At 47.6% G+C, this 25,167-nt stretch overlaps 1 long non-coding RNA gene across 1 annotated transcript in view; it reads right to left on the reverse strand.

The window, feature by feature from the left end:
* LOC134956773 (uncharacterized) overlaps positions 1-25,167 on the reverse strand; it is a 74,071-nt gene that overhangs the window by 25,696 nt on the left and 23,208 nt on the right. The window contains exon 3 of the long non-coding RNA XR_010186161.1: positions 12,461-12,505. This is a non-coding gene — a long non-coding RNA (uncharacterized LOC134956773). The remainder of the gene's footprint in view (positions 1-12,460; positions 12,506-25,167) is intronic.

The following is a 25,167-nucleotide window of genomic DNA, read 5'->3' on the forward strand; positions in this document are numbered from 1 at the left end:
AGATTTAAAATATAACTTTTAATCAATTATTAAAATAAATTATGTTTATTATTTAATCTGAAATCTTACAGATGAATTGTATGTTATTGTAAGAATTTAGATGAAATAATAAACACAATTTATTTTAATAACTGATTAAAAGTCATATTTTAAATCTATAGTGCACCGGAAACAGATTTTCCTCTTTTTGTGTTTGTGTGATGTGCAGTCTAAGTGTGTGTGTGAGGGAGGGAGCAATTTGCAGTCAGTGCATGTGTAGGGAGAGGGGACAGTCTGCACAGGACCTTAACTACCTGTGGGCGGATGGTGCTACACACACACTGCATTTGTGCTGTTGGCACACCATCCGCATCCAACCCGATTGGCCACCGACAGCTGTAGCTCTGCCCACTATAACATATAAAGTAACATTGTGCCCGGCTTGTCTGCCGGACACATAGCAGGTGCCCGCTGATATATATTCTAGCTGCCAGCGCTGCTCAGACTACCTCTGTATCACCGTCCCTTGTGCTGCAGGTCCACCCCACTCCTCCCCCTCCTCCTTGACTAGTGCAGCAGTGTCCCTGCACCATACAGGTCTGGATCTGCGCCTCCTCCAAACAGGGAGCAGCGCAGGGGATACCGGGAGGATATAATGGCAGCACCTGCAGCAGCTCCGATTCCATAGTGTACTGCAGCTACAGCCATCACCAGCACAGGAACATCCCCCCACCACCATGGCTGCCTGCACTCCAGCCATCATCACATAGGTACTGCTGTGTATGTGTTAGTCTCTCTCTCTCCCTCCTACCTACCAATCTCTCTGTCTCTCTACCTGCCACCTTTCTTTCCTTTCTACCCTATCTCTCCCTCCCTCTCTCTCTTTTGTGACTCTACCTTCTGTAATCTGTAAAAGGAGACACTACCTGACGTAACGTGTAAAAGGGGGCTCTACCTGGTGTAATGTGTGATAGGGGCTCTACCTGGAGTAATGTGTAAAAGGGGCTCTACCTGGCATAATGTGTGACTGGCTCTACCTGGCATAATGTGTGACAGGGACTCTACCTGCCATAATGTGTAAAAGGGGCTCTACCTGTCACAATGTGTGACAGACTCTACCCGGAGGTATGTGTAAAAGGGGACTCTACCTGTTGTAACGTGTGTAGGTGGCGCTACTGTGCGACGTCATTTGAATAATGGGGACTACTGTGCAGCGTAATATGAATTGGTATTATTTTGTGGCCATGCCCCTTCCCCATAAAGCCACATCCCTATATTTTTAACCCTCACTGGCCCTGTTTTCATAGGTGTGCGCAGGGGGGGGTGCCTGGTGCGGACAGGCATCCCCTAATGTCCGGCACCCCGATCTCACATGCCTGATGCAGCGATCGCTGAGCAGGCTGATTACTGTCCCCTCTGCGCTGCATCCTTTCAGGACTGCATTACTGACCAGATGCCTGGGTTAATCAAGGGTGCCACTGCCACCGGCTTTCATACTCCCGGCTCCACCTCCATGTACAAAAACAGCGTGATGTGACATGATGACATCATGATGCTCGCACGCCCACCCGCCACACCCACCACATGCCCAACTCTCTCCTTCTATTCTATGCCCACGCCAGCCACTGATGAGCAGCATGCAGCTAGCGTTCAATACTGGCAGGCGGTCGGCAGCAGCATTGACACGTCACTCGTTTTTCCAGCAGCAGCAGTACTAGTCTGCGACTGTCGGTGTCAGTGAGTTACTGCAGCTTGCAGGGGAAAGAGAGGGGGAGCCAGCACAGGCTGAGGAGGAGCAGTGTAATTGCAGTGAGTGCCATCAGGGGTGTTTGTTTGGTGCACACCACAACATCTGACAATGCATCTGCATTATTAGGATTTTTACTAGAGATGAGCGGGTTCGGTTTCTCTGAAACCGAACCCGCACGAACTTCATGTTTTTTTCACGGGTCCGAGCAGACTCGGATCCTCCCGCCTTGCTCGGTTAACCCGAGCGCGCCCGAACGTCATCATGACGCTGTCGGATTCTCGCGAGACTCGGATTCTATATAAGGAGCCGCGCATCGCCGCCATTTTCACACGTGCATTGAGATTGATAGGGAGAGGACGTGGCTGGCGTCCTCTCCATTAGAAATTAGATTAGAAGAGAGAGAGAGATTGTGCAGAGTCAGACAGAGTTTACCACAGTGACCAGTGCAGTTGTTGTTAGTTAACTTTTATTTATTTTAATATAATATATCCGTTCTCTGCTATATCCGTTCTCTGCCTGAAAAAAAACGATACACAGCAGCAGCCAGTCACACAGTGTGACTCAGTCTGTGTGCACTCAGCTCAGCCCAGTGTGCTGCACATCAATGTATAAAAGGCAAAGCTTATAATAATTGTGGGGGAGACTGGGGAGCACTGCAGGTTGTTATAGCAGGAGCCCCCAGGAGTACATAATATTATATTAATTTAAAATTAAACAGTGCACACTTTTGCTGCAGGAGTGCCACTGCCAGTGTGACTAGTGGTGACCAGTGCCTGACCACCAGTATAGTAGTATATTGTTGTATGTATTGTATACTATCTCTTTATCAACCAGTCTATATTAGCAGCAGACACAGTACAGTGCGGTAGTTCACGGCTGTGGCTACCTCTGTGTCGGCAGTCGGAACTCGGCAGGCAGTCCGTCCATCCATAATTGTATTACAATATATACCACCTAACCGTGGTATTTTTTTTTCTTTCTTTATACCGTCGTCATAGTGTCATACTAGTTGTTACGAGTATACTACTATCTCTTTATCAACCAGTGTACAGTGCGGTAGTTCACGGCTGTGGCTACCTCTGTGTCGGCAGTCGGCAGGCAGTCCGTCCATCCATAATTGTATTATTATTATAATATATACCACCTAACCGTGGTTTTTTTTTCATTCTTTATACCGTCATAGTGTCATACTAGTTGTTACGAGTATACTACTATCTCTTTATCAACCAGTGTACAGTGCGGTAGTTCACGGCTGTGGCTACCTCTGTGTCGGCAGTCGGCAGGCAGTCCGTCCATCCATAATTGTATTATTATTATAATATATACCACCTAACCGTGGTTTTTTTTTCATTCTTTATACCGTCGTCATAGTGTCATACTAGTTGTTACGAGTATACTACTATCTCTTTATCAACCAGTGTACAGTGCGGTAGTTCACGGCTGTGGCTACCTCTGTGTCGGCAGTCGGCAGGCAGTCCGTCCATCCATAATTGTATTATTATTATAATATATACCACCTAACCGTGGTTTTTTTTCCATTCTTTATACCGTCGTCATAGTGTCATACTAGTTGTTACGAGTATACTACTATCTCTTTATCAACCAGTGTACAGTGTGGTAGTTCACGGCTGTGGCTACCTCTGTGTCGGCAGTCGGCAGGCAGTCCGTCCATCCATAATTGTATTATTATTATAATATATACCACCTAACCGTGGTTTTTTTTTCATTCTTTATACCGTCGTCATAGTGTCATACTAGTTGTTACGAGTATACTACTATCTCTTTATCAACCAGTGTACAGTGCGGTAGTTCACGGCTGTGGCTACCTCTGTGTCGGCAGTCGGCAGGCAGTCCGTCCATCCATAATTGTATTATTATTATAATATATACCACCTAACTGTGGTATTTTTTTTTCTTTCTTTATACCGTCGTCATAGTGTCATACTAGTTGTTACGAGTATACTACTATCTCTTTATCAACCAGTGTACAGTGCGGTAGTTCACGGCTGTGGCTACCTCTGTGTCGGCAGTCGGCAGGCAGTCCGTCCATCCATAATTGTATTATTATTATAATATATACCACCTAACCGTGGTTTTTTTTTCATTCTTTATACCGTCGTCATAGTGTCATACTAGTTGTTACGAGTATACTACTATCTCTTTATCAACCAGTGTACAGTGCGGTAGTTCACGGCTGTGGCTACCTCTGTGTCGGCAGTCGGCAGGCAGTCCGTCCATCCATAATTGTATTATTATTATAATATATACCACCTAACCGTGGTATTTTTTTTTCTTTCTTTATACCGTCGTCATAGTGTCATACTAGTTGTTACGAGTATACTACTATCTCTTTATCAACCAGTGTACAGTGCGGTAGTTCACGGCTGTGGCTACCTCTGTGTCGGCAGTCGGCAGGCAGTCCGTCCATCCATAATTGTATTATTATTATAATATATACCACCTAACCGTGGTTTTTTTTTCATTCTTTATACCGTCGTCATAGTGTCATACTAGTTGTTACGAGTATACTACTATCTCTTTATCAACCAGTGTACAGTGCGGTAGTTCACGGCTGTGGCTACCTCTGTGTCGGCAGTCGGCAGGCAGTCCGTCCATCCATAATTGTATTATTATTATAATATATACCACCTAACCGTGGTTTTTTTATACCACCTAACCGTGGCAGTCCGTCCATAATTGTATACTAGTATCCAATCCATCCATCTCCATTGTTTACCTGAGGTGCCTTTTAGTTCTGCCTATAAAATATGGAGAACAAAAAAGTTGAGGTTCCAAAATTAGGGAAAGATCAAGATCCACTTCCACCTCGTGCTGAAGCTGCTGCCACTAGTCATGGCCGAGACGATGAAATGCCAGCAACGTCGTCTGCCAAGGCCGATGCCCAATGTCATAGTACAGAGCATGTCAAATCCAAAACACCAAATATCAGAAAAAAAAGGACTCCAAAACCTAAAATAAAATTGTCGGAGGAGAAGCGTAAACTTGCCAATATGCCATTTACCACACGGAGTGGCAAGGAACGGCTGAGGCCCTGGCCTATGTTCATGGCTAGTGGTTCAGCTTCACATGAGGATGGAAGCACTCAGCCTCTCGCTAGAAAACTGAAAAGACTCAAGCTGGCAAAAGCACCGCAAAGAACTGTGCGTTCTTTGAAATCCCAAATCCACAAGGAGAGTCCAATTGTGTCGTTTGCGATGCCTGACCTTCCCAACACTGGACGTGAAGAGCATGCGCCTTCCACTATTTGCATGCCCCCTGCAAGTGCTGGAAGGATCACCCGCAGTCCAGTTCCTGATAGTCAGATTGAAGATGTCAGTGTTGAAGTACACCAGGATGAGGAGGATATGGGTGTTGCTGGCGCTGGGGAGGAAATTGACCAGGAGGATTCTGATGGTGAGGTGGTTTGTTTAAGTCAGGCACCCGGGGAGACACCTGTTGTCCGTGGGAGGAATATGGCCGTTGACATGCCAGGTGAAAATACCAAAAAAATCAGCTCTTCGGTGTGGAGGTATTTCACCAGAAATGCGGACAACAGGTGTCAAGCCGTGTGTTCCCTTTGTCAAGCTGTAATAAGTAGGGGTAAGGACGTTAACCACCTCGGAACATCCTCCCTTATACGTCACCTGCAGCGCATTCATAATAAGTCAGTGACAAGTTCAAAAACTTTGGGTGACAGCGGAAGCAGTCCACTGACCAGTAAATCCCTTCCTCTTGTAACCAAGCTCACGCAAACCACCCCACCAACTCCCTCAGTGTCAATTTCCTCCTTCCCCAGGAATGCCAATAGTCCTGCAGGCCATGTCACTGGCAAGTCTGACGAGTCCTCTCCTGCCTGGGATTCCTCCGATGCATCCTTGCGTGTAACGCCTACTGCTGCTGGCGCTGCTGTTGTTGCCGCTGGGAGTCGATGGTCATCCCAGAGGGGAAGTCGTAAGCCCACTTGTACTACTTCCAGTAAGCAATTGACTGTTCAACAGTCCTTTGCGAGGAAGATGAAATATCACAGCAGTCATCCTACTGCAAAGCGGATAACTGAGTCCTTGACAACTATGTTGGTGTTAGACGTGCGTCCGGTATCCGCCGTTAGTTCACAGGGAACTAGACAATTTATTGAGGCAGTGTGCCCCCGTTACCAAATACCATCTAGGTTCCACTTCTCTAGGCAGGCGATACCGAGAATGTACACGGACGTCAGAAAAAGACTCACCAGTGTCCTAAAAAATGCAGTTGTACCCAATGTCCACTTAACCACGGACATGTGGACAAGTGGAGCAGGGCAGGGTCAGGACTATATGACTGTGACAGCCCACTGGGTAGATGTATGGACTCCCGCCGCAAGAACAGCAGCGGCGGCACCAGTAGCAGCATCTCGCAAACGCCAACTCTTTCCTAGGCAGGCTACGCTTTGTATCACCGCTTTCCAGAATACGCACACAGCTGAAAACCTCTTACGGCAACTGAGGAAGATCATCGCGGAATGGCTTACCCCAATTGGACTCTCCTGTGGATTTGTGGCATCGGACAACGCCAGCAATATTGTGTGTGCATTAAATATGGGCAAATTCCAGCACGTCCCATGTTTTGCACATACCTTGAATTTGGTGGTGCAGAATTTTTTAAAAAACGACAGGGGCGTGCAAGAGATGCTGTCGGTGGCCAGAAAAATTGCGGGACACTTTCGGCGTACAGGCACCACGTACAGAAGACTGGAGCACCACCAAAACTACTGAACCTGCCCTGCCATCATCTGAAGCAAGAAATGGTAACGAGGTGGAATTCAACCCTCTATATGCTTCAGAGGTTGGAGGAGCAGCAAAAGGCCATTCAAGCCTATACAATTGAGCACGATATAGGAGATGGAATGCACCTGTCTCAAGTGCAGTGGAGAATGATTTCAACGTTGTGCAAGGTTCTGATGCCCTTTGAACTTGCCACACGTGAAGTCAGTTCAGACACTGCCAGCCTGAGTCAGGTCATTCCCCTCATCAGGCTTTTGCAGAAGAAGCTGGAGGCATTGAAGAAGGAGCTAACACGGAGCGATTCCGCTAGGCATGTGGGACTTGTGGATGCAGCCCTTAATTCGCTTAACAAGGATTCACGGGTGGTCAATCTGTTGAAATCAGAGCACTACATTTTGGCCACCGTGCTCGATCCTAGATTTAAAGCCTACCTTGGATCTCTCTTTCCGGCAGACACAGGTCTGCTGGGGTTGAAAGACCTGCTGGTGACAAAATTGTCAAGTCAAGCGGAACGCGACCTGTCAACATCTCCTCCTTCACATTCTCCCGCAACTGGGGGTGCGAGGAAAAGGCTCAGAATTCCGAGCCCACCCGCTGGCGGTGATGCAGGGCAGTCTGGAGCGACTGCTGATGCTGACATCTGGTCCGGACTGAAGGACCTGACAACGATTACGGACATGTCGTCTACTGTCACTGCATATGATTCTCTCAACATTGATAGAATGGTGGAGGATTATATGAGTGACCGCATCCAAGTAGGCACGTCACACAGTCCGTACTTATACTGGCAGGAAAAAGAGGCAATTTGGAGGCCCTTGCACAAACTGGCTTTATTCTACCTAAGTTGCCCTCCCACAAGTGTGTACTCCGAAAGAGTGTTTAGTGCCGCCGCTCACCTTGTCAGCAATCGGCGTACGAGGTTACATCCAGAAAATGTGGAGAAGATGATGTTCATTAAAATGAATTATAATCAATTCCTCCGCGGAGACATTGACCAGCAGCAATTGCCTCCACAAAGTACACAGGGAGCTGAGATGGTGGATTCCAGTGGGGACGAATTGATAATCTGTGAGGAGGGGGATGTACACGGTGATATATCGGAGGGTGAAGATGAGGTGGACATCTTGCCTCTGTAGAGCCAGTTTGTGCAAGGAGAGATTAATTGCTTCTTTTTTGGGGGGGTCCAAACCAACCCGTCATATCAGTCACAGTCGTGTGGCAGACCCTGTCACTGAAATGATGGGTTGGTTAAAGTGTGCATGTCCTGTTTTGTTTATACAACATAAGGGTGGGTGGGAGGGCCCAAGGATAATTCCATCTTGCACCTCTTTTTTCTTTTCTTTTTCTTTGCATCATGTGCTGATTGGGGAGGGTTTTTTGGAAGGGACATCCTGCGTGACACTGCAGTGCCACTCCTAGATGGGCCCGGTGTTTGTGTCGGCCACTAGGGTCGCTTATCTTTCTCACACAGTCAGCTACCTCATTGCGCCTCTTTTTTTCTTTGCGTCATGTGCTGTTTGGGGAGGGTTTTTTGGAAGGGACATCCTGCGTGACACTGCAGTGCCACTCCTAGATGGGCCCGGTGTTTGTGTCGGCCACTAGGGTCGCTTATCTTTCTCACACAGTCAGCTACCTCATTGCGCCTCTTTTTTTCTTTGCGTCATGTGCTGTTTGGGGAGGGTTTTTTGGAAGGGACATCCTGCGTGACACTGCAGTGCCACTCCTAGATGGGCCCGGTGTTTGTGTCGGCCACTAGGGTCGCTTATCTTTCTCACACAGTCAGCTACCTCATTGCGCCTCTTTTTTTCTTTGCGTCATGTGCTGTTTGGGGAGGGTTTTTTGGAAGGGACATCCTGCGTGACACTGCAGTGCCACTCCTAGATGGGCCCGGTGTTTGTGTCGGCCACTAGGGTCGCTAATCTTACTCACACAGCTACCTCATTGCGCCTCTTTTTTTCTTTGCGTCATGTGCTGTTTGGGGAGGGTTTTTTGGAAGGGACATCCTGCGTGACACTGCAGTGCCACTCCTAGATGGGCCCGGTGTTTGTGTCGGCCACTAGGGTCGCTTATCTTACTCACACAGCGACCTCGGTGCAAATTTTAGGACTAAAAATAATATTGTGAGGTGTGATGTGTTCAGAATAGGCTGAAAATGAGTGTAAATTATGTTTTTTGAGGTTAATAATACTTTGGGATCAAAATTACCCCCAAATTCTATGATTTAAGCTGTTTTTTAGGGTTTTTTGAAAAAAACACCCGAATCCAAAACACACCCGAATCCGACAAAAAAAATTCGGTGAGGTTTTGCCAAAACGCGGTCGAACCCAAAACACGGCCGCGGAACCGAACCCAAAACCAAAACACAAAACCCGAAAAATTTCCGGCGCTCATCTCTAATTTTTACAAGGGTGGATATTTTATATTGCGTTAACCATCAATAGATGGTGCTAGACACGCCCAAAAGGCGGTGCTAGACACACACCTCCAACAGTGCACCCCCTAATAAAATGTGCTGCGCACGCCTATGCCTGTTTTACATATGCAGGGGGCCGCTGATGTTGGTTCTTGCACACAGTGGTAAAATGTATAGTTACGGCACTGCTGATGGGTATTAGTAGAATTCTCACCAGCACAGACAGCGGCGTGTTAGCTGGATCATCCTCTCCCTGCCTCGTGCTGGATGAAAGGTCACTGGCCTTATTCGACCAGAGCCGGCCCCTTTTGTATTATGTTCTGGGCACGCGGCTCAGGAACGTGGCTGGCCGGGGCTGCGGTGCAGGAAGCGGGCCATGTGAGTGCTGGACTCCGGCTGCCTTCCCGCAGGCCCTGGGACTTCTCGGGAACCCAGCACCGGTCTCTCCTCCCCATGGCGGGCTCAGCCACAAGATAACGGCCTCTCAGCAGCCTGGGGGCCAGACAGCAGCTCCAGCCATGGAGGGGGGAGCGGCCCAGCATCAGCACCAGCAGCACTAACATAGCAGCGATCACTGGGATCGAGAGGCCAAGGCTCCCCGTACTCCTCGCTCACATTGCTCTCTTCATTGCCAGACTTCAGGGGCTACTGCCTTATAGCACTACATTAACCCGCACACCCCCTGTCTGTCATCTGTCATTACCATGTGCATCTATATTATTAAATGTACGTGTGTGTGTATATATATATATATATATGTGTGTGTATTCACAGTATATGTGTGTACACCTGTCCCTCTCCCACCTCCGGCTCCCTTCACCCGCCCCTGCCCCACCTGCAGCAATAAAAATATTGCACGCCCTAAGGGCATGAAAGGGATAAGGGGGCGTCCCCTTGCGATGGTGTGAAGAGCGCCCGTAGGGTGCGAAGAATAACCTAGTATTTAATAAAAAGAGAATTAAAGTATATAATAAGTGATTAGGGAGTAAAGGGGGGTATTGACGAGAGAGATGTGTTCTGAGCGATCTTAACACAGACCGCTCAGCACACATCTCTCCACCCGCTCAGCACAGTGCGATGTGCTGAGCGAGAGAGGGGACGGACGGGGGTTCGCTCACTTCACATGCTGGGGGGCATACACACTGCAGATCCGTGCTTAAAATCTAAGCATTCTAGTCAGATTGCTTAGATTTTAAACACGGATCTCTCCGTATGTTCCCCCCTTAAGATAGGGATAGTCCTAGATAAATAAAGTAACTTGGGCAGAATCATCATTTTCAAAGCAGCAATGCGTCCAATCCAAAACACATGTTGCATCATCCATTCTGTAAGCAAAAATTAAACGTAGAAGTGATGAATAATTAGCTGAAATGAGATTGGCCACTCTCGGGGTGATCTGGACCCCCAAGTATTTGAGGCTTCTCTCCTGCCAGACATATGCATAGTGGGCTTTTAGGGACTGTAATAGAGTAGGAGGGAAACCAACCAGGAGCGCCTCTGTTTTAAAATAATTTAACTTATAATAGGAGACCTTAGAATATTCTCCCAATAAAGCATGCAGTGCCTGCAGATATTTTTCCGACTCAGTCAGGATAAGGAGAACGTCAGCCGCAAATAAGCAGACCTTATAGGACCTGCCAAAGAGAGTCGGGCCCTTAATGGAATCAGTGGATCTTATTTTCTTGGCTAAAGGCTTGATTGCAAGAGCAAACACCAAAGGAGATAAGGGGCAGCCTTGGCGAGTACCATTGGAAATCTGAAAGATTGAAGAAAGCATCCCATTCACAAGCACTTGGGCGGACGGGTTAGAATAAAGTGCCGATATAGAAGAAAGAGCCCTCCCATCTATTCCAAATTTCCAGAGAACTGCATAGAGATAACCCCAGTACAATCGATCAAATGCCTTCTCCACATCCAATGACAGTAATAACAGGGGTACATCCGAGGCGGAGAAGGCATCCAAGATATTAATAATCCACCTAGTGTTATCCATGGATTGCTGACCGGGGACAAATCTCACCTGGTCCTGATGGATAAGGGATTGGAGCAAAGGGTTAAGTCTATTTGCTCTAAGCTTTGCTTAAAGTTTCCCATCCGTATTAAGTAAAGCTATAGGGTGGTAGTTAGACATAAGGGACGGATTTTTACCAGGTTTGGGGAAGGTTACTATGTAGGCTTCCAGCTCCTCTGCCAGAACAGCCCCGCGGGATGAAGCCGCATTAAAAATCGACTCCAGTACTGGCACTAGGGAGTCCTTTAAGCATTTATAGAATACATTGGTGTAACATCAGGACCAGGTGCCTTATCCAGTGGCAGGGAATCTATAACACTGCCGATTTCCTCAAGGGACAATGGTCTCTCAAGGAACTGACAGGTTTCTGAATCAAAGGAAGGGACATCAATGTCACTTTAAAAGGCCTCAATATCTACGTGTGTGGGTTGTGGAGTTGATGGATTCCTCAAATTATATAGGAAGGCATAATAGTTCACAAAGGCGTCAGCTATAGCCGAGGGGTCAGTAATTTAAATGTTTCTAGAGTTAGTAATCATCTCCGCCCATTCTTTAGCAATTTTTCCTGTGAGTTTTCTGGCCAACATCTTTCCCACCCTGTTCCCTTGAACGTAAAACCTCTCTTTTAATTTGAAGAGGTTCCTATGGACCTCTGTTAGGGCCAGGAGGTTCTATTTGTCCCACACTTTAAATAGTTCCCGATAAATTGTCTAGTTGGAAGGAGAGGCCTTAAGTTGACTTTCAAAATCCACCAAATACCTCTCAACATCTGCTTGGTGTTTACAGGATGCTCTTAGGAGATGAGCTGCAGCTTGAATTGCTGAGCCTCTAACTACTGCTTTGAGAGCACACCAGTGAGTAAAGTGAGATGTATCTACTGGGTCATTAGTGTCTAGATACATGGATAGTGCCTGGAAAGAAGATACCCACCAAGGCGCCAGGGTCTAGGGTTTTTTTTGACAGAATTAAGGTCCCAATGTATTGAAAGTGCTGAGTGATCCGACCAAGATACTGGCTAGATAGAAGCCCTTCACACTGTTTGAAGAGTCCATTTGTCTGAGACCGCAAGATCAATTCTAGAGTAGGAACCTTGGACTTGGGAGTAAAAGGTATAGTCCCTACAGGCTGGGTTCTTGGATCTCCAAATATCATATAAATCTTGTTTATGGAGGATGTGTCTAAAGACACCTCCTGGGAGCATTCATAGACTGGCCGAACTTCACTGGGTAGGGGAGCTGAGGATCTGTCAAGACCTGGGTCTAGGACCATATTAACATCTAACACCATGAAGGATGAGGGAATTATGTTGGCTTTACACTTAGCAAAAGGAGATAGGGCCAGCTTCCATTTGTTAGGTGAGTTCAAGCCCTTGAGATTTAATGACAGTACATTACCATTAGAAATCATTATAAATGAGTTACAAATTAATACGGACCAAAGAGCACTAGAAGCATAAAATTGTGTGTCTTTATATGTATTTTTTGTATGACATCTTCCAAAAAATGTAAAACTGCAAACATGAAAATCCCAGTTTTTTCATAACTTACCGCCCCACATAGAATTTTCCCCACGTTGGCAATGATGGGGTCATTCTGTAATTAAAACAACAGCAAGAAGTTACTTAATCACTATTGGAGTTAACTTTTGTATAAGAAAATTTAACCTGTCTCTTTGACCAATACACTGACTGCTATGGAAGGGTGGCATTGTCAGATCAATCATATCAGTTTCAATTAATAGCATCTAATTTCACATACAAAAGCTGGTAAAAAAGTAGAACATACACTCCCCAAATCATGGACAGACACTGGATAATTGGGCCATTACATGTCTTAACATGAAATTACATACTGCAATCTACAAATCAAAGTGAAGTACACAGATAAGTGCTATTGCTATATAAAAAATTAAGAATAATCACAGTTTAATAATACAAAAACAATTCATATAAACATTCAAATGAAGGCCTTATAACCAATATATGCTCAGTTCATATATAATCAGTCTTTGGACATAAAGATGATAACCCCAAATTTGGGAAGTAGCGGACAGTTCAAATACAGTGGCACCCCATTGTCGTCATTTGAACCATCGGTAAGTGGAAACCCCAAAGAACTGTCACAGGATCGCTAATTATTTACCATAAACTGGATATATATCCCTATAGGGTCAGACACCTCTAGATTTTTCAACTGTCCGCTACTTCCCAAGTTTGGGATTATTACCTTTATTCCTAAAGACTGATTATACATGAACTGAGCAGATATTGGTTTTAAGGCCTTCATTTCAATGCTTATATGAATTGTTGTTAATTGTATTATTAACTGATTATTCTTACATTTTTATATGGCACCTATCTATGCATTTCACTTTTATTTGTAAAGCGCTGTTTACATTTTGTTGCACTCTGTTGTTTGTGGAGACTATCTCCCTATTAACAGCTGCCTTGTTAAACCATCACAGTAGCACTTGAATAGAAATACCATTTTTGATAAATAGTTAGATAGATAGATAGATAGATAGATCGATAGATAGATAGATAGATAGATAGATAGATAGATAGATAGATAGATAGATAGATAGATAGATAGATAGATAGATTTCCTTTTGGAAAATGTGCATTTTTTAAGTTTAATAGCTTATAGCACTAATAAGTTTTAGTGGGATCAGTATGAGATCCTGGCGGTCGGGATCCTGGCGGTCAGGAGGCCGAATTTGGGATCCCGGTGGCGAGCGCAGCATGTTCCCTGCGCTCAGAGCCAGCCCTAACCAATATGATGCCCTAGGCAAGATTTTGGCTGGTGCCCCCTAGCACCACCGCTAGTTCCACCTCTGACCCTGCACCCCTTTCCCAGCACCATCACCCCCCACCCATAGCAGTCCTTTTCTTGTTTTCCTACCCCCTGCAATTTAAATAAGAACAGTGTGCACATTCAGTGCACAGCCCTAAAAGGTAAGAGTTTTTGCTGGCAAGAGGCACGGTCACACATTAGTACCCCCAATTCAAATTATGCCTCACAGTAGTGCAACTTTATTCACAATTTATCATACGATAAATCATATTATCACTGTTATGAACCACAGGTAGTGGTTCATTCCTGTTTTCCGTTTATGTATTTTATGTTATAGTTCTCTTGCAGGCCAGGATTTCCCTTTGCTCTGGTTTAGAAGACTCTTGTTTGCTGCCGGTGGTGAGTCTGTGTAATTGCAGCCTGTTTCCATGTGTTTGGCCTCACCTGTCTGTTAATTGCATCTTGTCAGTTTGGAGTTGTGCAACAGGGCTCCCTGTTATATTCTGGCTCAGTGCATTACACAGACGCCGGTGATAGTTTCTGAGCTTCTGTCTAGCAGGTTCTGTCTAGCTGCTTCCAGCCTTGATCCAGCCTTGAACCAGCCTTGATCCAGTGTCTGATCCAGTGTCTGATCCAGTGTCTTGCCTTGAAGCGTTCCTGTCCTGAAGTCCAGTGGCTTTGGCTGTTCCTGATCCTGATTCCGTACCCTGGTCCGTGGTGTCCACTGCTCAGTCGTTGGAACTCTGCCTGTCCTCTGGTCCTGAGAGCCTCTGTCAGCTACATTGGGGGTTCCTGTCCGTTTGCCAGTATTTGTACCAGTTCCGTGAGTAGCGGCTTTGCCGTGTCCATCGGCCAAGGCCGCTGTATTCTTTAGTTTATAGTTACTGGTGTTTTGCAGAGGGTTCTGCATATGCTGTCGCCGCCGGTACACAACAGTATTGTGTCGGCGTGTGGACAGCATTTCCTTAGTTGTTTATCCTGGCGGCTGTGCCGCATATACGTTAAGTTTTAGGTCTCTTAGTAACCCCTAGCTCTCTGTTTTGTTTAGTTAGAGGTTCCCTTGTTATCATCCCGTCTCGGTTCACGCCTTGTCTCACATTAAGACCTGGGGGCATCGGAGTTGGGCAGACCTAATCCGCCCTTCAAGCGCGGCTTCCGGAGGCCCAAGAAACCATAGTCTCGCAGGCGTGAACTGACCACGCGGGTGAAACAATGGAGGTAGGTTGCTAGGGGTTACCATTACACCTTGCCATCATTTCAGCATCACGTTCTTGTGCTCTGGACTTTCTACGCAATACCTCTTTGTTCAGAGCACCAAGAACGTAACATTATCACCGGCCATACAACAAAAAAGAAACAAAGCTAAATAGTAGTTTTTTCTTTTTTGGCCCAAGTCTAGAATCCAGTCCTGTCTAGAATCCAGTCCTGTCTAGAATCCAATGTGCAGAACCCAGTCCGGTGTTCAGAATCCAGTCCTGTCTAGAATTCAGTGTGCAGAACCCAGTCCAGTATTTAAAACCTAGTCCAGTGTCTAGAATCTTGTCTAGAATCTTGTCTAGAATCTTGTCTAGTTTCAAATCCTCCTATGCCTACTATGCAAGCCCTGCAGGCGTCTCTCTCAGCCCGGAACTCTGCTTTCAGTGCTTTGAAACCTGAGCGGCTGGAAGTTTTGCAGCAATCCTTAAAGCAACTGCAAAACCTTCTGACCAAAATTTTGCTTATCTTGCCAGGAGTTGTTGAGAGTTCATCCTCTAAAGAGACTTTTGCTCACAGTATGGTGACAAGAGAATCCTCAGGTTCAGTTGGAGAGAAAAAGTTTAAAAGTTTTCTGCGGCCCAGGCTCTCAGAAGAGGAGCGTCTGCGTCGCAGAAACTTAAATTTATGCCTATATTGTGGGGGTTTAGGCCACTATCTGCAGACCTGTGAGTTGTGCAAGCCAAAGTGTGGCGACAAGTCCTGCCCTCTGGCCAAGTTGAGTCAGGATTCAAGACCTACTCCTGTCTCTACTGTGGCAGAGGTACTTGTCACACAACCCACACTAAAAATCACTCTGTCCTATAATTGGGGTCCTTGGGGTAGGGAGCCCCATTATAGATTCAGGAACCAAAGGCGAATGTTTCTCTCCTCTCTTGATTTTCCTGTTGAATCAGAGTTGCAAACCCCGGGAGCGGTACCCGATGCCCAGAGTCCTGGAGCGGTGCCCGATGCCTGGAGTCCTGGAGCGGTACCCGATGCTCTGGGTCACAGAGGGACATTGGATATAATAGCTCAGGTGTCAATACCAGAAGGGGTCTCTGAAGCTGTTACCCCAGGTAGGGACTTGAAAAGCGCAACCCCAGAAAAGGTGTCTAAAACCATAGTTCTAGAAGGGAACTCGAGAAGCAAAACCCCAGAAGGGATCTTTGAAGTAATATCCCCAAGTGGGGTCTCGAGAGACACAGCCCCAGAGAAGGGTCTAGGGGTTGCTTTCCCAGGAAAGGACTCAAGAGGCATAGCTTTAGTGGAGGTTCTGAAGGTTATAGCTTCAGCAAAAGTCCCGGAGGTCATTATCCCGGGAGTAGTTTCAATAATTATCGACTCTGAGAGGGAGGCTGACGGTCTGGTCCCAGAGAGGGAGGCTGATGGCCCGGTCCCAGAGAGGGAGGCTGACGGCCCGGTCCCAGAGAGGGATGCTGACGGCCCGGTCCCAGTAAGAGAATCCGAGGTTTCTGCCCCCAGTGGGGTTCCCGAAGGCCACTGCCCCAGCAGGGTTCCCGAAGGCCACTGCCCCAGCGGGGTTCCCGAAGGCCACTGCCCCAGCGGGGTTCCCGAAGGCCACTGCCCCAGTGGGGTTCCCGAAGGCCACTGCCCCAGAGGGGGTTCCGAGGGCCACTGCCCAGAGGGGGTTCTGAGGGCCACTGCCCCAGAGGGGGTTCCGAGGGCCACTGCCCCAGGTGGGGTTAAGAAAGTCACTGCCCCCGGGGGGGTTCAGAAAGTCACAGCCTCGAGTAATGTCAGTAGTGACCTGGTCCTAGCAAAGCACTCTAGTCAGTCAGATGGGAAGGAAGCAGATCCTGACTCTGTTGATATCTCAACATCTATAGTCTTTGGATGGGGACTTAGTCCAATTTCTGGCGCTTTACAAACACTACTACACCATTTTGTTGTCTAGACCATTTCTGGGCATCACTTCAGAGAACATTGTGCTCTATCTGATATGTTCCTTTAGAGGGGAGCCTTTTGAGTGGGCGTCCAACTTAATGAAAACTGAAGATCCCATTCTTCAGGATCCCCTGGCATTCAGTGATGCAGTTATTAAGAGATATGGTTCCAAAGAAATTGGTTCAGGTTCCTCTAGGTCACCCGTCTTATATGCTGAGAGTCCACCGTATACTATAAACTCTGCACAAAAATCTCAGCCCATTGCTTTGACTACAGGATGTGCTTTTCTATCTTCTTCTAGTAGTAGTACTTTGCCTGAAAGTTCAGTTCCCAAAGTTAAGAAACCAATCTCTGATTTGAACCCAGCCTTGCTGGAAGGTACCTTCAGTTCAGACAATGTTTGGGGAATTACCTTGGTCAGACCTCAAGAACTTTGTAAAAAAAGAAGAAGCAGAAAAGCAAATAATTATTGACTCTTGCCTTGTGTAAAAAAAAAAAAAAAAAAAGATTTTTTTCCTGTCTTGTGTCCAGTGGCCACCATCAAGGGGAGGGGGGGGGGGGGGCGCACTGGTTACAAGCTGTTCCCACAGCTTGTTTCTGTTTCTTGTCATTGTCTGTTTGTTTAAGTGTCAGGTTTTTTAGAGTATCCCTTGTTTTGGAAAGTCTGAATTTTGGGGTCCGTTGACCCCTCCTCAAGGGGGGGAGTACTGTTATGAGCCACGGCAGTGGCTCATTCCTGTTTTGCATTTTGGTTATGTATTTTATGTTATACTTCTGTTTCTGTTCCCCGTGGGTGTCATGGGGTGACTGGAGCCCACCCTTAAGGAGAGGGTACTGTTATGAACCACAGGTAGTGGTTCATTCCTGTTTTCCGTTTATGTATTTTATGTTATAGTTCTCTTGCAGGCCAGGATTTCCCTTTGCTCTGGTTTAGAAGACTCTTGTTTGCTGCCGGTGGTGAGTCTGTGTAATTGCAGCCTGTTTCCATGTGTTTGGCCTCACCTGTCTGTTAATTGCATCTTATCAGTTTGGAGTTGTGCAACAGGGCTCCCTGTTATATTCTGGCTTAGTGCATTACACAGACGCCGGTGATAGTTTCTGAGCTTCTGTCTAGCAGGTTCTGTCTAGCTGCTTCCTGCCTTGATCCAGCCTTGATCCAGCCTTGATCCAGTGTCTGATCCAGTGTCTGATCCAGTGTCTTGTCTTGAAGCGTTCCTGTCCTGAAGTCCAGTGGCTTTGGCTGTTCCTGATCCTGATTCCGTACCCTGTTCTGTGGTGTCCACTGCTCAGTCGTTGGAACTCTGCCTGTCCTCTGGTCCTGAGAGCCTCTGTCAGCTACATTGGGGGTTCCTGTCCGTTTGCCAGTATTTGTACCAGTTCCGTGAGTAGCGGCTTTGCCGCGTCCGTCAGCCAAGGCCGCTGTATTCTTTAGTTTATAGTTACTGGTGTTTTGCAGAGGGTTCTGCATATGCTGTCACCGCCGGTACACAACAGTATTGTGTCGGCGTGTGGACAGCATTTCCTTAGTTGTTTATCCTGGCGGCTGTGCCGCATATACGTTTAGTTTTAGGTCTCTTAGTAACCCCTAGCTCTCTGTTTTGTTTAGTTAGAGGTCCCCTTGTTATCATCCCATCTCGGTTCATGCCTTGTCTCACATTAAGACCTGGGGGCATCGGAGTTGGGCAGACCTAATCCGCCCTTCAAACGCGGCTGCCGGAGACCCAAGAAACCATAGTCTCGCAGGCGTGAACTGACCACACGGGTGAAACAACGGAGGTAGGTTACTAGGGGTTACCATTGCACCTTGCCATCATTTCAGCGTCTCGTTCTTGTGCTCTGGACTTTCTACACAATACCTCTTTGTTCAGAGCACCAAGAACGTAACATTCACATTACATCACACAGTAGTACCAATTTACCTTATATACGTTACTTCTCAGAGTAGTGCCCCTTATTCACATAACGTCATACTGAATTGCTCCTTATTCACATTGCACCACACCATATTGCTCTTTATTCTCATTACACCACACCATATTGCTCCTTATTCACATTACACTATACCATATTGCTCTTTATTCACATTAGACCACACAGTAGTGCCCTTTCTATATGTTACACCACACAGTAGAGCACCTTATACACATAATGCCACACACTGGTAATGCATTTATACACATAATACCACACAGTAATGCCCCTTACAAATATGACACACATTATTAATGTCCTTATAAACATAATGCGCCTTACACATTATGGCAACCCTTATTAATTCCCTTATACACATAATTTCCCTTACACATATGCTGCACATTGTTAATGCCCTTAAACACATAATGACACACATAGTGCCCCTTACACATATGATACACATTAATAATGCCCTTATACAAATAATCACACATATAGTTCCTGGCGTGAGTCAACTGGCAGCTCTGCTAATGTCGGGTGCCTATTTTTTATGAAAATGCATCTTATTTGCATTGCTATGTGGGGCTAGGATGCACAAACAGCTTCTTCTGATTAAAATTATATGCAGCATGCCAATATACTGTGTGCGACTGTATCTGCATACGAAATGCTACACACAGAATATAGCAATGCCGCATATCATTTTAATCAGCAGAAGCTGCTTGTGCCCCTAGGCATACCAGATGCCCTAGGCAATTGCCTAGTTTGCCTATGCCTAAGGCCGGCTCTGCCCCGGAGCCTCCTCTGCGTGTGATGTCACAGAAGTACCTCCCCGCCACAGCCGCGCCCAGATCCCCAGAGGCCCTGACTCCGCAACACAGCACCTGGCCTGCCGGCCTGGAAGCCCCAAGATGGCTAATGTAACAGATAGAGTGGGTGATATCCTGGAGGGTAATGTATAGACGCTGAATCAATGTAAAAGGTGACAGTGCTGTGCAGTGCAGTGGGTGTGTAGTCTGGGCCGGTGCTAGAGTGTTCGGTGCCCCCCTGCAAACTATAAATTTGCACCCTCGCATACTTTACAAACGCACAGCGCACATAATACCCCCTGTAGTAGAGACACTTACACATGTCACGCCCCCCCTGAACGAGTGATGCTTACACATGCCATGCCCCCCCGTACCAGAGACGCTTACACATGTCACGCCCCCCTGTACCAGTTCCGCTTACACACGTAACGCCCCCCTGTACCAGTGACGCTTACAAACGTAATGCCCCCCTGTACCAGTGACGCTTACACACGTAACGCCCCCCTGTACCAGTGACACTTACACACGTAATGCCCCCCTGTACCAGTGACGCTTACAAACGTAATGCCCCCCTGTACCAGTGACGCTTACACTCGTAACGCCCTCCTGTACCAGTGACACTTACACACGTAATGCCCCCCTGTACCAGTGACGCTTACATGCGTAATGCCTTCCCTGTACCAGTGATGCTTACACACGTAACGCCCCCCTGTACCAGTGACGCTTACACACGTAACGCCCCCCTGTACCAGTGACGCTTACACACGTAACGCCCCCTGTTCCAGTGCCGCTTACACACGTAACGCCCCCTTTATCAGTGCCGCTTACACACGTAACGCCCCCTGTACCAGTGCCGCTTACAAACGTAATGCCCCCCTGTACCAGTGATGCTTACACACATAACGCCCCCCTGTACCAGTGAAGCTTACACACGTAACGCCCCCTATACCAGTGACGCTTACACACGTAACGCCCCCCGGTACCAGTGCCGCTTACACGCGTAACGCCCCCCTGTACCAGTGCCGCTTACACACGTAACGCCCCCTGTACCAGTGCCGCTTACACACGTAACGCCCCCCTGTACAAGTGCCACTTACACACGTAACGCCCCCCTGTACCAGTGCCGCTTACACACGTAACGCCCCCCTGTACCAGTGCCGCTTACACACGTAACCCCCTGTACCAGTGCCGCTTACACACATAACGCCTCCTCTACCAGTGACGCTTACACATGTAATGCCCCCTGAACCAGTGATGCTTACACACGTAACACCCCCTGTACCAGTGACGCTTACACATGTAATGCCCCCTGTACCAGTGACGCTTACACACGTAACGCCCCCTGTACCAGTGCCGCTTACACACGTAATGCCCCCTGTACCAGTGACGCTTACACACGTAATGCCCCCTGTACCAGTGACGCTTACACACTTAACGCCCCCTGTACCAGTGCCGGTTACACACGTAACGCCCCCTGTACCAGTAACGCTTACACACGTAACGCCCCCTCTACCAGAGACGCTTACACACGTAACGCCCCCTCTACCAGTGATGCTTACACACGTAACGCCCCCTCTACCAGTGACGCTTACACACGTAACGCCCCCTCTACCAGTGACGCTTACACACGTAACGCCCCCTGTACCAGTGACGCTTACACACGTAATGCCCCCTCTACCAGTGACGCTTACACACGTAACGCCCCCTCTACCAGTGACGTTTACACACGTAACGCCCCCTATACCAGTGACGCTTACACGCGTAACGCCCCCTCTACCAGAGACGCTTACACACGTAACGGCCCCTCTACCAGTGATGCTTACACACGTAACGCCCCCTCTACCAGTGACGCTTACACACGTAACGCCCCCTCTACCAGTGACACTTACACACGTAATGCCCCCTCTACCAGTGACGCTTACACACGTAACGCCCCCTCTACCAGTGACGTTTACACACGTAACGCCCCCTCTACCAGTACCGCTTACACACATTATGCAGCAGTCACACACACACACACACACACACACACACACACACACACACACGTATATACAAACACACACATACATACTGTACATACATTACACACATACACAGTCACACATATATACAGTTTACATAGACACTGTATATACACACACACACTCTCTATCCAGACACTTATCTAATGAAGTCTGGCTGGCCGAAGCTGTAGCAGCTCATCCTCCTGCTGCAGCATGGTCCCGTGTAGCTCTGCCCTTTACTCCCATCTAGCTCTGCCCACTTTGGCTCCCTCCCGGCCACTGAATGTCACACAGGGAAGGGGAGGCGGGAGAGGAAGTTTTGTGCTGACGGCGCCGAGGGGGAGAAGAGGCTTTGTGCTGCTGGCGTTGAGGGGGAGAAAAGGTTTTGTGCTTCCGGCGCCGCTGCATGTGTGACAGCAGCCTGCAGCAGCAGCAGGTCAGCACAGGGATGCAGAGCAGGGAGAACGTCTCTCCTTCCTGGTGCCTCCCTGCACTGCATCCCTTTGCTGAGTGGCTAGCGCCGGATCTGTGTGCAGTGTCACTGACACTGACACTGCACAGCACTCTCACCTTTTACATTGATTCAGCCAGTCACTCAGTTCTGCCAGCCAGTCACTATTGTTAGCACCAGTGTCCCAACGCCCCATATTACAGGGAAGTAGACGCACTAAATAAACTACAGCTCCCAGCAGCCCTTAGCGCCGAAGCATTCCGGCCCTTAGGGCTGCTGGGAGCTGTAGTTTATTGAGTGCATCTTCTTCCCTGTAATGTGGCGCGTTGGGACACCGGCGCTAACAATAGTCACTGTCTGCTGTGAGAGTCTCCGGGAGAGCCACTGCCAAAGGGAGGACAGCAGCTTAGCTGCTTCCAGGAGAAGAAGCATTACCCACCCCTCCCCCACTCGCAGTACCTCCAAGCCCCATCCGTTGCACCCCCACACACCCCCTCCAGCACCCGCGGTAGCTCCGGACCCTCCCCCCACCCGCAGCAACCCCGCTCCCACTGCATCCACCCCTCCCCCACCGGGACACCCCTGCAACTGCTCCTCCCCCACCCGCAGTGGCTCCGGACCACCACCCGTGGCACCCTCCCCCACCTGTTGCACCACTGCACCAGACCCTCCTCCACCTGCGGCACCACCGCATCCGCCCCTCCCGCTGCACCTCAGGGTCCCATCCGCGTCTTCCCCGCACCCGCCACTCCCCCAACCAAAGCACCTACTATGTGATTCATCGGGCCCTGTGTGCGCTGTTCATGCCGTTGCAAGGGGCTTCGACCCCTTGACCATTGCATGCCCTTTGTCCGTGCAATATTTAACCACTCACACAATTATGATTGGATGTAATTCTCCATATAATAAAAATATTGCACGCCACAAGGGTGTGCAGGGGTTAAGGGGACGTAGCCCCTTACGACGGTGTGAAGAGATGAATCACCTAGTATATATATATATATATATATATATATATACACACACAATACAGAGTCCGGCTCTCCTAATAATATAGTTACTTGTCCGGGTGCTCGCACCGCCATACACTTAATATGTAATCCGATAATACCCATGTCTCTGCACCGCACTCCAGGAGTATGGGTATATATATATATATATATATATATAAACCTCCAACAAGGAACGACACTCAGAGACAGGTTATTCTGCTGTATATTTGTCCTGACGACGGGGATTTACTCCCCGAAACGTTGACCATCTGGAATATAACTTTTTTCTAACGTTTTTGTCTCTGAGTGCCGTTCCTTGTTGGAGGTTTGCATATGCTTTGTTCTGGCACCTGAGCATCAGTGACTTTGATATTGGAGTGCCGGCTGCTGCTGGATTTGTGTATATATATATATATTAGAGATGTGCACTGGAAATTTTTGGGGTATTGTGTTTTGGTTTTGGATTCGGTTTCGCGGCCGTGTTTTGGATTCGGACGCGTTTTGGCAAAACCTCCTTGTAAATTTCTTGTCGGATTCGGGTGTGTTTTGGATTCGGGTGTTTTTTTCAAAAAAACCCTCAAAAACAGCTTAAATCATAGAATTTGGGGGTCATTTTGATCCTATAGTGTTATAAACCTCAATAACCATAATTTCCACTCATTTCCAGTCTATTCTGAACACCTCACACCTCACAATATTATTTTTATTCCTAAAATTTGCACCGAGGTCACTGGATGACTAAGCTAAGCGACCCAAGTGGGCAGCACAAACACCTGGCCCATCTAGGAGTGGCACTGCAGTGTCAGACAGGATGGCACTTAAAAAAATTGGCCCCAAACATCACATGATGCAAAGATAAATAATAAAAAAAAATAGGTGCAAGATGGAATTGTCCTTGGGCCCTCCCACCCACCCTTATGTTGTATAAACAGTACATGCACACTTTAACAAACCCATAATTTCAGCCACAGGGTCTGCCACACGACTGTGGCTGAAATGACTGGTTGGTTTGGGCCCCCACCAAAAAAAGAAGCAATCAATCTCTTCTTGCTCAAACTGGCTCTACAGAGGCAAGATGTCCACCTCATCATCATCCCCCGATTCCTCACCCCTTTCACTGTGTACATCCCCCTCCTCACAGAGTATTAATTCATCCCCACTGGAATCCACCATCTCAGGTCCCTGTGTACTTTCTGGAGGCAATTGCTGGTGAATGTCTCCAGGGAGGAATTGATTATAATTAATTTTGATGAACAACATCTTCTCCACATTTTGTGGAAGTAACCTCGTACTCCGATCGCTGACAAGATGACTGGCTGCACTAAACACTCTTTCGGAGTACACACTGGAAGGGGGGCAACTTAGGTAAAATAAAGCCAGTTTGTTCAAGGGCCTCCAAATTGCCTCTTTTTCATGCCAGTATATGTCTGACGTGCCTACTTGGATGCTGTCACTCATTTAATCCTCCACCATTCTTTAAATGGTGACAGAATCATATGCAGTGACAGTAGACGACATGTCAGTAATCATTGGCAGGTCCTTCAGTCCGGACCAGATGTCAGCACTCGCTCCAGACTGCCCTGCATCACCGCCAGCGGGTGGGCTTGGAATTCTGAGCCTTTTCCTCGCAGCCCCAGTTGCGAGAGAATGTGAAGGAGGAGCTGTTGACGGGTCACGTTCCGCTTGACTTGACAAGTGTCTCACCAGCAGGTCTTTGAACATCTGCAGACTTGTGTCTTCTGGAAAGAGAGATACAACGTAGGATTTAAACCTAGGATCGAGCACGGTTGCCAAAATGTAGTGCTCTGATTTCAACAGATTGACCACCCGTGAATCCTGGTTAAGCGAATTAAGGGCTCCATCCACAAGTCCCACATGCCTAGCGGAATTGCTCAGTTTTAGCTCCTCCTTCAATCTCTCCAGCTGCTTCTGCAAAAGCCTGATAAGGGGAATGACCTGACTCAGGCTGGCAGTGTCTGAACTGACTTCACGTGTGGCAAGTTCAAAGGGTTGCAGAACCTTGCACAACGTTGCAATCATTCTCCACTGCGCTTGAGTCAGGTGCATTCCCCCTCCTTTGCTTATATCATAGGCAGATGTGTAGGCTTGAATGGCCTTTTGCTGCTCCTCCATCCTCTGAAGCATATAG

Source organism: Pseudophryne corroboree, chromosome 9 (assembly GCF_028390025.1).
Source record: "Pseudophryne corroboree isolate aPseCor3 chromosome 9, aPseCor3.hap2, whole genome shotgun sequence".
Taxonomy (NCBI): domain Eukaryota; kingdom Metazoa; phylum Chordata; class Amphibia; order Anura; family Myobatrachidae; genus Pseudophryne; species Pseudophryne corroboree.